The sequence below is a fragment of the Aethalodelphis obliquidens genome, unplaced genomic scaffold (assembly GCF_003676395.1).
Source record: "Aethalodelphis obliquidens isolate GAN/ISIS:26980383/991018 unplaced genomic scaffold, ASM367639v1 scaffold50, whole genome shotgun sequence".
Classification (NCBI taxonomy): Eukaryota; Metazoa; Chordata; class Mammalia; order Artiodactyla; family Delphinidae; genus Aethalodelphis; species Aethalodelphis obliquidens.
Window position 1 is genome coordinate 2603548 of NW_020837994.1, and position 11375 is coordinate 2614922.

An 11375-nucleotide genomic window follows, 5' to 3' on the forward strand; every position below is an offset into this window, starting at 1 on the left:
GTGGGGGCTGAGACCCCCTTTGCAAGGGATAAGCTCAAGTACCAACAGATGAGCTTTAAACTGCATCCCAAGGAGGGTGAGTCCAGTGGACCTCATGGCTTTTGACTGACAGAGTGAGGAATGCCTTCCGTTTGCCTCTCTGGGCCCAGTCCCCTCTACGTGGGGCCCCAGAGGCTGATCTCAACGGACTGCCTTGGGTTAATGTGTCGTTGGCTTCCAGAAGGTTCACCCAGAGGGAAGCCCCAGTGGGAGACTGCAGGAAGGAGGAAAGAGAGTGGAGGTTTTATTCCCCTGCCAGGTCTCCTGGGTTAACAGGGTCCCTTGGCCACAGCCTCTGTCCATACAGCTGACACCTTCCTCCAGGGCAACTGCAGCTCTGGGAGGTAACTGCCCCCAGGTGCTGCACTCCCTTTGTTGGTTTGCTCCACCCCACTGTCGGAGCAGCTCACCCGGGGCTGATATACCCTCTCTGGCGGGGCCAGAGCAGAGGAGACCAGGTACTATCGCCAGTGGCCCCTTTCTGCAGTCTTCTTCTCGCCCTCAGAGCCTCCTCTGAATGTGCATGGAACAAATGATTACACAATCGCGGTTTGCAGGGGTGCCCCACACTAAGCCTGCAGGCCTCCACTGTCTCAGCCCGGCCTGGCCCAGCAGGCCATGAAGGGAGGGGCAGGAGGCAGAGTTCGGTGAGGATAGCCACGGCCAGCGTGAGCGCTCACTGTACGGTAGGCACTGTGCACTACACACCAAGTACTTCATTCTCTTCTTAAAACCCCCCCAAGGAGGCCAAGGAGGTATGCCCTATTTGTGCATTTTACAGAAGAGGAAACGGGCGCTCAGAAAGCTGAAATGACTCTCCCAGGGTCATACTTCCAGCAAGTGACAAAGCCAGGACTCAAATTCAACTTTCTCTGCCTCCAAAACCCATCCTGGTAGCTACCTTGAAATAATTTTATTGGATTGGCTTTCAACAGAGACAGCTGACTTAAATGGGGTCAATTATTGGTGAGGGCCACACAGAGGCCTCCAGTGTCTCCCCAGTACCCTCCCCCGAGATGAAACAAACTCTCTGGCGTTCTTCAGTTCTCCCAGGTGGGACGGGGGCCCCAAGTGGGTGGCGCAATTGGGTGTCCGAGTTGGACAAACAAGCAGATCCAGACAAGGCTTCATTGTTAAGGGGAGCCTGACTCTTTGGCCATTTAAACAAAACCAAGCAAGACAAAATGCTTACTGCCTTATCTCTTAGAGAGAAGGGGGATGGGAAGGGCCCCAAGACTGGGTGTTGATCCTTCCCCTGCCAGCCTCAGGTGGTTGGGGCACTAGAGAGAGCACTGCAGGGGGGTCCAGGGTCTGAGTCCAGCAGACTCTGCCACTGTCTGTGACCTCCTACTGCACACTGCCGACGTGTCCGGTACTGCACCACCGGTGCCTTCTGCGCACGGCCTCATTTGGTCTCTATGAGAGATTATGGTTATTCCTGTTTTCAGACAAGGACACTGAGGCTCAGAGAAGACACCCAAGCAGGGAGCAGAGGGGTGTTGGAACCCAGGTTTATCAGATTGCAAAGTCTTTCCACTTCCCTGTTTCTCCAGGGAGAGCAATACCGCAGAGGAGGGAGCAGCCTGGAAGCAGTGAGCTCCCTGTCCTGGGGATGTACAAGTACCGTCTGGGGATGCTGCAGGAGGTGGCCAGGTGGCTCTGAATCTTGGCTGTGCTTTGACATCACCTGCAAAGCTTTAAAAACTATTGATGCCTGGGTCTTGCCCCAATTTTTTCTTTTAATAAATTTATTTATTTACTTTTGGCTGCATTGGGTCTTCCTTGCTGCACGCGGGTTTCTCATTGTGGTGGCTTCTCTTGTTGTGGAGCACAGGCTCTAGGCACGTGGGCTTGCCCGAATTTTTAAAAGTTCCCTAGATGATTCTAACGTGTGCAGCAAATTTGAGAGCCATGAGCCCAGAGGCCCACTACAACCTCTCCCACCCCACACCTCTTGAAGGAAAGAAGGGCTTTGTTACTCTGACCCATTTACGAGAGGGGCAAAAAACAGGCAAAACGTAAGGGCCGAGGTCGTGTCCTCGGGGCCCCACCACCAACCACCGAGTGTAGGCAACATGAGGGGACCCTGACTTCAGAGGTGAACTCCTTTAAGATACTTGGGGGGTCCTGGCTCCCTTGTCAGTGGAAGAAAACTTTCCCTTTGAGCCTCCTGGGTGGGAGGGTGAGGCGAATTCTTCATGGCCTTTTCTTCCCTCTTTAGCAGAGTTCACTCATTCAAAAGCTAAACAGCTGTAGGATTAATGCTGGAAGACCACCTCCGCCGGTGGGCGTGTTTGGGAGCAAGAAGATAAAAGAACTCCGAGTGAGGCCTGTTTATTCTTTTCTGTAGGAGATTTGGTTCCAGGCCTGGGAAGAGCTGGGACTCTCAGACCTCGGCCCACACTTCCTCCCACCTGCCTTCCTTGTGCCCTCCAGCAGAATATCACAGATGGCAAGACAGCGTGGGGTGGTGGGAAGAGGGAGGCCTGTGGAGTCCAGCAGACGTGGGGTCTGCCCAGACGCTCCTCCTAGCCAGCCACCCTGGACAGGAACCACTCCTCTCTGACCTCATGCCTCATGCTGACCTCACAGTGGTGCCCGGGTGCGCACGCGCACATGCATGTTAAATGATACTTTCCAACTTAGCGCCAGGAGCACCACCTCCAGGAAGCCTTTCCTGACTCCCCGCCCAGCACTGGACAAACCCAGCCCCTGGCCTTCTCTGCCACATTCTGTCACATTCAGTGTCGTCACTGCTTCTGCATTCTCCCCTCCTGATGAGGTCGTTCATTAATTCATTACACAGAGCAGCTGCCCTGTGCCTGGGATTCATTCCATATGCACTTCCTGAGCACCTGTTCTTTCAGACTCTGCTAGGAGATACAGGCAACAACAGCTAATATGCATTGAGTGCTTATTATGCGCTGGGTATTTTTCTGAGTGTTTTACATGTATAATGCATTTAATCCTCACCACAACTAAAACTGTCCCCATTTTACAGATGGGGAAACTGAGGCCCAGAGAGGTTAAATCACTTGCCCAAGTCACACGGCTAGTAAGTGTGCACTCGGGCTGTGATCTGAGCATTGCCCTCTACCACCATCTACAGATGTCGATGGGACCAGCCCCCGCCTTGGGAGCTCACTCTTCACAATTTGGAAGTTTTGTATCTGTGTTTACTTGTTGAATGTCTATTTCCCCCACAGACCAAAACCTCCCATCATGTTACGTTTTGTAATACGTAATCATGTGTGTATGCAGGGGGAGAGGGAGACCAAATGAACACTGCTTCCCTTGAAGGAATCTTCAAGCACATCGCAGCATCTGCTACCTGGACCCCAGATGGCTCCTCCCAACTGCGTCATTCCTGCCGCTAAGGCCTGAGAAGAACCAGGTCCCTGGACATCCCAGTCCTGCTCCCTGCCTTGAACTTAGCTTGGGGCCTGCTCACTGGGAAGGCGGTGGGAATGGCAGCTCTCCCAATCCCGTCTGACAGAGTCCTCCCCAGGCGGCCAGGTGTCCTCCTCTGGGAAGCCCTCCTTGCTGCCTGGCACATCCTCCCTCCCGGCCTCACTGGATGGGCTCTTCCATCAGCTTCTTACTGAGTCACTTGATCACGAAGCTACTGAAGGGATGGGCAAGGGGACTCACGCTGACAGGGTACCCACCTGTGTGTCAGGCCTGGCACCTGCCGCCCGTTGTCTCATTTAACCCCCACAACACTGTGGTTGCCAGTGCCACTTTACAGAGAAGACGGCAGAGGTACAAAGGCTGAGCGACTTGCCCAAGGGGCAGCTCGCATTGCCTCTCCTGGGTAGGGGTGGGGGCAGCCACTTTGCGCCAGGCACCCTGCTAGGCACTCTGGGGGGCGGAGGGGAGAACTGGGGTGGCAGAGAATCTATTTCTGACTGGCTGGCAAAGGAAGCAGATCTACACAAGTCCAACCCACAGACCACAGTAGGCGAGTGACGGCTGTGGATCTGTAGCGGAGGAGTCCTGGAAGCTTCTGGAAGGAGGCATCTTCAGGCCTGGCTAGATTCCTCACTGCTGCACTCCCATGACCGCCACAGGAAGAAGGGCAAGCCTTGGCCTACAAAGCTCTGGTGCCCCGCGGGTACTGCCCTGGAGGCTGCAAAGGGAGGAGGAGCAGCTGTCCAGCCAGCTGCCCTGCCAATGACCCCACCGTGGCCAGGGCCGGCCTGCCTCCAGCCCTGCCAACCTGGCCTGGCCCAGGCGGCTCCCAATCACAGGGTCTTCTCTGCCCAGCTAATGACCATGCTGCCAGCAGCCCTGGCCGCCACCCTCCTTCGGGGGAGGCAGCAGCTAACTACAGAGCCTGCTGGCCCAGACAGTGGCCGGGCCAAAAATCACAGCCACCCATCACACCACATCCTCTGGCCCTGAGGCTGTGGTCTCCTCCCCTACCTTCCAGGGTCACGAAGGACACTGCAGAAGGCTGGAGCTCTGGAAGCTCAGACACCATCCCCCTCACCACAGACCCGGGGAAACAGGACCACAGCATGGGTCTGATTCACCCCAAGTCACACAGTCAGCCAGTGCAGAGCCCAAGGCCCTCTGCTCAACCCAGCACTGTCCTTCCCTAGCCCTGAGAAGAAGGCTCATTTCCAGGCTTTTTACCTGCGTAGTTCACTCTTTTTACCTGCGTAGTATGCTCTAGACACTCCCCACTGTCTAGCTGTGTGACCTTGGGCAAGACAATGTACCTTTCTGAGCCCTGTCTTCCAGGGTGTAACAGTAGCTACCACCCAGAGTTGTGAATGAGAGGATCTGTAAAACACTTAACACAGTGTCTGGCTCAGAATAAGTTCTCAAGAGCATTAACAATTGCTCATATCATCATCACAATATTATTAAATGAGTATGTAGATGCATTTTACAAACTGTAACATGTGATGCAATGGTAGGTATTGTTTATTACTAGTACTGTGAAGTTAAAGGTTCAGAGAGGGTGTGACCAGAGGGTTGGGTAATCCAGGAATGTTTCTGGGGGGATTTATGACCTGAATTAGGCCCTGACTGATGTGGAAGTGAGCAGAGCGGAGGAGCATCATAAACAAAGGGACCACACATGATGTGTTTAGGAGACAGTGGTGAGCAATGACCAGGGGTCCACGCAGTGGCTGCAGTGGGCAAGGCCTTGAATGCACAACAAAGAGGCCTGGTCTCCATCTTACTGGTAAGAAGGAGTCACAGAGGGTTCTCAGTGGGGGCCCCATGGTGCTTTCTGCAATATGAATTCTGTCTGGCATTCAAGGCCCTCCACCGTCTGGTCACTCACCCACCCCTCTTCTCCACACCCCTCTCTGACCCCACAGATCCACCATCATCGTCCCAGAGTTCTCCCCACCTCCCTGCTTATTACACCATCCCACCTTCTCCACCATTAGCCCACCTCACGGTTCTCGTTCACAGTGAAACACCCTTTCATTAAGTACCTTTCGTGCCATCTGCTTTACATATATGACCTCACAGTCACCCGTAACTACCCTCATTTTACAGAGGAGCGAGCAGAGGCCTGGCTGGGTCAGGTGTCTTGCTCACAGTCTCACAGTGAGTGAGTGGCACAGCCAGAATTCAACCTTGAACTGATGTCGGGACCCCTACTCTCTAAGGCAAGTTGCCTCTAGCCTTAGCCCAGACCCCTTTCTCCTTGATAAAGCCTTCTGGGTTACTCCAGTCCCCAAGAGCCTCTCCGGGCCACCCCTCCTGACCCATTTGGAATCGGAGGCCCACAGCTTGAGCCTGGTTCATCTATAGCTTGGTTTCCACTGTTTCCTGCGGGTCCACCTTGCCCCCCAGTAAGAGAGCTGGGGTTGATATTAGGTCACTTTCTTCCTGTCGCCCCTTTCCCCCGGATCTGAGACTTTGTCTAGCACTGACGGGAACCACCTGCCTCCTCTGGTGGGGCTCAGAAGCTCAGCTGAGCACACAGCAAACAATTTCCCTAAGCCCGCCTCGCAGCGAGGCGAGCCATAAATTATTCACCGCACCTTTGTGCCTAGGGAGGCCAGAGGGAATGAACACCCGCTCCCCACAATCCCAAAGAAAGCCAGCAGCCCTGGGATGAGGGATCGGAACCTAGAGCCCCTTGCCAGGGTCCCCAAGCAGATTTCTGAGGGCTGTGGGCCCAGGGAGGTAGCGTAGGGTAGCCTGACCCATACAGCTGAGCAAACCCATGTCTGTGAATCTGCAACAGTAGCCTCCATTCCAATCCAAGGCAAGTCTGAGAATTTCTCTGGATTTCCTGGTCAAAATCCAAGCTTCCTTTTCTTACAGGGAAGGAAATAAATTATCTGGCCACGTGCTGTATATTTATATCTCATTTAAAGCTCACAACAACCTTGTAAAGGAGGAATTCTAATTTACAGAGAAGCAGCTGGGGCTCAAAGGAGTGAAGTGACTTGCCCAACACCACATGGCCAGTGGGAGGAATCAGAGCAGATTCACGCCGCCTGGTCTGTCTGACTCACTGCCGTCTGCCCGTGCCGCTTAGCCCTCCCCGTTGGGAGCTAGTCACCACAACGCCTTTTCCATCTGGGTAGCTTCCAGGGCACCTGGGACGCAGTCAGCACTCAGTTCCTGAAGCAAACTCCAAGGCCCTGCGCAGGAGGTCTCACCTCTCTGCCCCCCAGCTTCCCACACAAGGCAGCCATTAGGAACAAGCCCAGTCTTGGCAAACAGCAAAAATTCTTCAGCAATTGACAGTGTGCCGGATGTGATGGCTCCATTATCTGAGCAGGTAACAAACAGCCTGCCTTGACCCCATTTTACAGGTGAGGCTTGGAGCCCTGGATGCATGCAAAAGGTCCCAGGTGGCTCCCCAGCCCCGTTCTGCCTCACTCCAAGTTCCAGCTCCTTTCCACCCCACCGTGAAATGAGATCACAGGTGTGAAATTATCTCATCAAAGAGCAGCTTTGTTTAGATGCAGGGATTATTATGAGAATCTGAATCCCCACGGATGGTGGGGGTGAGGCTGGAGAATCCCAAGCCCCTCAGTCACTTTCCCTTCCAGTTCCCCCAAACACTCCACCCCCAGGGACCGAGCTTCCAGCCTCCAGCAGATCTCTCCACCCTCCCCCACCTCCCAGGGGCTTTCCAAGGTGGATTCCCCCTGACTCCAGGAAGCTGGGCACAGCAGGGGTTAACCAGTCACGGCCAAGGCCACCGGGGTTCCTACCTAGGCCACATCCCCTCCCCCTCCCCACCCAGAACAAGAGCCCACAGGGTCCATACCAAGCACTCTTTCACAACGTGCCTCTCCCTGCACAGCCCCAGGGGGGCAGCAGAAGAAGCCCCTGCCTGGGAATCCAGACCCTCAGACTGTGCCCCCAGCCCTAGCAGCCCCAGCTCTGAGACCCTGTGCAACCCGCTCCCCGCCTGGACCAGAGGTGTCTTGCAGGTTCCCTTGTCCAGGAGAGGCTGAGGTCAGACCTGAGGTTGGGGCCAAAGGCTATGGGGCTGCTGGTCTGTCTCAGGCCCCAGCACCCTGCACACAGATTCTCACAACAGCCTGATACAGGGTCACCCAGACCTCACATCAGGGGTGGGAAAACCCCAGCCAGCCACCCAGAAGATGCTAACTTGGGAGGGGGAGGGGACACCTTGAAGGATGTTTGGGAAGGTTTTCTCAAGTGTACTTCTGGCTCAACTACTCACTTGCTTTAGGACCTCAGCAATTGGCACCCCCTGTCCTCAGGCCTCAGTGTCCCCCTTACTAATGTGAAGGATGTGAGCTGGGTGAGTGCTGAGGGGCCGTATCTCCTGCAGTTCTGATGGGCTGTGACTTAGGGACCTCTACAGTGTGTTCTCCCATCAGATAAGCAGCGTGTCAGGACCTCCGGAGCGTCTTAGAGACACTGGAGTCTGGCACACAGGGTACAGGGGCAGCTGCTCTGTCAGAGAGGGAAGCTGTGGAACTGGGAAGCTTCCCACTTCTGCCCTCAACTCTGGGTCACCTTTCCTGGGAGGTGACATGACAATGGAGTGGGAGGGAAAGAGGCCAGGAGAAGCCACGTCCCAGCCTCAGGATCAGCTCTCCGATGCCCCAGTGGCCCCCACCTCGACCCCCACCCCCACCCCACCTCCTACCATGCGGCTCTGCACTTCCTTTCTTTTTCTCTCCCTTCTCTGCTCCTTTCCCTCTCCAGCATAACACTCCTCCCCAGTCTCAGCACCAGAGTAAAAAGAGCAGGGTCAATCAACCCCGTTGAACCTCAGTTTCCCCATCTGTAAGCGCTCTTAACAGCACACAACACCTTCTATCACACGGAGTAGTGAGCCATTTGCGCAAGGGTGGGGCGCGGAACGGCACACAATGGGCGCTCAATAAGTGCCCGTTTTCTCCCTTTTCCTCCTCCCTTTCCCGCGCCCCCTCCTAGCCAGTTCCAGCCGCAGCTAGTACCCAGTGCACACCCGCAGGTGGCCCCAGCGCTGCCGGGATGGGGTCGGAGGCCGCCTGGCATCCGGGGCTCTCTCACCTGCACTTCTCGGCTCTCTCTTGTGCTCTCTTGGGGGCAAGCGCTCAGCTCCTCGCCTGGGGCGGCAGGAAGGTGGCAGCTTCGACTCGAAGCACCAGCCCAGTCTGGTTCAGTCCGACTATCCAGCCCGCCTTGGACCCCTCACGGGGCGCTGAACCCGGGCCGGGGTTTCCTGGATGTTCGCACGGTCCCAGGTCCGAAGCACCGGATTGGAGGCAGCTGAAGGTTCGGGTTTCGGGCAACCAGAGTCTGGAGGCGTCCGGGCTGCTTTGCACTCAGTCACGGGGCTGGGGGCACCCCGCCTTAACCGCGGTCGGAGGGCTGGGGGCTCCAACACACACTATAGAAAGGCTGGGAACGAGCCCTTAACCCTAGAGCCGTATGGTGGGCCAGGAGCGTCCCTCGCCGGTGCACTGGATCAGGGTCTGGGGCTCGGGGCGCCCCGGCCACACGCCCCGGACCGCAGGGCAGGGAGCGTCCCGGCGGAACCCGGGTCTGGGACAGGCGGGGCAGGGCAGGGCGCCGGCGAGGAGGCGCGGAGCCCGGCGGGGAAGTCTTCTTAGGTTCGGATTCGGCTCGCTCTGCAAAATGGGGCGGTCCTCGGCGCGGCAGCTGACTCCAGAGCTCCGGGCCGCGGCTATACTTCCTCCTCTTTCCCCGGCTCGCTAGCCGCTCGCTCAGTCCCGCGCCGCAGCCGCTGCCACCCCCGCCGCTGTCATCCCCGCCGCCCACCCCCACAGGAGCTGCAGTCGAGCCGGAGCCGAGCAGAGCCTAGGTACCGCCGCTCAGCGCCGGAGCGCCTGCCAGCGCGGCCCCGCCCGAGTGGGGGCGGGGTCATCCTGAGGCCCCGCCCCACCCCGGCCACCGGCAAGGGGCGGGGCGAGCTCCAGATCCCCTCCCCGCGGTCCCGCGCCGTCGGGCAGCGGGAGCCAATCGGAGAGTGGGAAAAGAGCGGAGGTCTGCGGAACGTGGGCTCTACCTCGGAGAGGGCGGGGCAGAAGTGGAGAGGTGCCGCCCGAGAGAGGACAATGGAGGGGGAGGATGGTTTAAAGAGCTGAGCGAGAGGAGAGGGTAACCTGGGGACCCGGATGGAGGGAGAGCTGGGGAGGGCTGGTTTGTCTGGGACCAGGGGTGGGGGAGTCATGGGGTAGGAACAGGGGTCGGGGTGGGAAAAGGATTAGGATGTAGGCTAGGTGAGTTGTCCGGGGTAGTGGAGTCCCCAGGGATAGTGGAGCCCTCGGGACTGGTAGGACACACCCTCACAGTACCCTTCTCCTTCCCAGCTAATAGGGCTCAGCGCGAGGAGGCGAGCTTGGATGCAGTGAAATATTCAGGTTTCAGGAAGCGGTGAAAAACAAGTTTCTGAAGATAAAGAGCGGATCTTCCTTCAACATTTCGCCTTTTCCAGCGCCCATCCGCTGGGAGGTGCGTCGTTGTCAGTTTTAAAAAATAAGTTAAGAGCAGAGATGTGTGAGGACCACACACACACACACACACACACACATCCTCAAGAGTACTGAGTTCTGCCCCGAACTTCTGTCCCTCGGCCCCCCGCCAGCCTTGGGGCTGGAGCTGTGTCTGATTTATCTCTGAGTCCCAAGCACCTAGCACAGGGCGGGGCACAGAGCTGGTCTTGGAGGGTTTTAATGTATGAATGAATGAGTGTTGAATGTCCTGCAGGGGCCAAGTGAAAGCCACTAATTGGTCTGGGGAGCGAAAGAATGGAGGCCGCAGAGGACAGGTTATCTGTAAGCCTCTCCACCAACCTTATGCAGTAGGTACTCCATTTCACTGATGAGGCCACCAAAGCAGAGAGAGGCCAAATGATGTTCCCAAGACCATATAGCTGGCAGAGAATGCCGTCTACTCATCACTATCACTATCTATAGGTCAGGGGACTTCCCTGGCGGTCCAATGTTTAAGACTCCATGCTTCCAGGGGCTTCCCTGGTGGCGCCGTGGTTAAGAATCTGCCTGCCAGTGCAGGGGACACAGGTTCGAGCCCTAGCCGGGAAGGCCTCACATGCTGCAGAGCAACTAGGCCCGTGCGCCACAACTGAGCCTGCACTCTAGAGCCCGTGAGCCACAACTACTGAGCCCGTGTGCCACAACTACTGAAGCCCATGCACCTAGAGCCCGTGCTCCACAACAAGAGAAGCCACCGCCATGAGAAACCAGCACACCGCAACGAGGAGTAGCCCCCGCTCCCCGCAACTAGAGAAAGCCCGCACGCAGCAACGAAGACCCAACACAGCCAAAAACAAAATAATTAATTAATTAATTAATTTAAAAAGACTCCGTGCTTCCACTGCAGGGGGTGCAGATTCCACCCCTGGTCGGGGAACTAAGATCCTACATGCCGCGCAGCGTGGCCAACAAAACAACCACTAACATTCTAGGGCAAAGCTATGTGGCTTTGAACAGGTTCCTCAACCCCTCTGAGCCTCTGGTTCCTCGTCTGTAAAAGGGAAATAAAGATGTTGCTACTTGGCAAGAACTGGGCAGGCACCAGGCTTCAGAGGATGGAGGGAAGGGTCTTCCTGGCAGAGGAAATAGCATGTGCGAAAGCATGGAGTCTGAAAGAACACCTCTGGGGACCCCTGGCCTATTCTGGGGGGATTAGGAGAGTCTTCCCTCAGGGCAGACTCGGGCCAGAAGTAGGGGTTGGTTAGCTTAGGAGGGAACCTCAGGGAATGGACAGTACTCTGTCTGGGCATCTCTCGGCTTGAGGTCTCTGTAATCAGGTATTTCGTGTTTAGTTGGACCCACTGGGCCAGGAGCACCTCCGTGGCTATGCGCCCCCCACCCATCACCAGCAGAGAGCCTGGCGCCCTTGTG

The 11375-nt window shown here is 56.5% G+C and overlaps 1 protein-coding gene across 7 annotated transcripts in view; it reads right to left on the reverse strand.

Moving 5' to 3' along the window:
- Positions 1-9281, reverse strand: part of GDPD5 (glycerophosphodiester phosphodiesterase domain containing 5) — an 89171-nt gene extending 79890 nt beyond the window's left edge. For 5 of the 7 annotated variants that reach the window (XM_027083413.1, XM_027083418.1, XM_027083414.1 and 2 more), the window contains exon 1: positions 8539-9280. The gene's annotated coding sequence lies outside the window, so the exon portion shown is untranslated. Of the gene's footprint in view, positions 1-8538 lie in introns of all 7 variants that reach the window. The other 2 variants (XM_027083416.1, XM_027083415.1) reach the window with 2 other exon arrangements.
- Positions 9282-11375: the final 2094 nt, after the last annotated feature.